Raw genomic sequence first — 560 nt, 5'->3', positions numbered from 1 at the left:
CAAATACTGTTATTCATGTTATTGAGTACACCCACATCTAATAACCTCTTAGCTTTCTAATTTTATTTAACACTGAATTTTTTAATCGGGGCAATGAAGACCCCTGGGGTTTAAAATTACTCCACTTACACCGACGAATGTTTCAAATTAGTTTAGTCTGTCCGTTAACAACTAAATTAGTAAGTAGATTTGTTCTACAGTAGTTTAACCTGGTCCGATAGTCAGAATATCGTGATTGATGAATAAGGTCTGATAACGTTTTCTTCGTTAAATAGCTTTGGTTTTAGTTTTGACGTTCATTTTGTATCTGGAGTGATAAACCAGCTTAGTTGATTACGAGCAGTGAAATAAACGTCAGTGATGATACCGTTTGGAGTGGCGCACAGACAACGGTAAACAGAGTCCAAAGGACACGCTTAAATAGAAACCCTACACTTTTGTACCCAAACGGTATCACACCTGGACCTTTATTTCACTTGTCGTAATCCATACTGACTTATCTCGTGGTTATCCTACTCTTCACGCTTTATTAATCTAATGCTGACAGTAAACTTACAATT

The sequence above is a fragment of the Diaphorina citri genome, unplaced genomic scaffold, assembly GCF_000475195.1.
Source record: "Diaphorina citri unplaced genomic scaffold, Diaci psyllid genome assembly version 1.1 scaffold97, whole genome shotgun sequence".
Lineage (NCBI taxonomy): Eukaryota > Metazoa > Arthropoda > Insecta > Hemiptera > Psyllidae > Diaphorina > Diaphorina citri.
Note: the sequence above shows the minus strand (reverse complement) of the source record.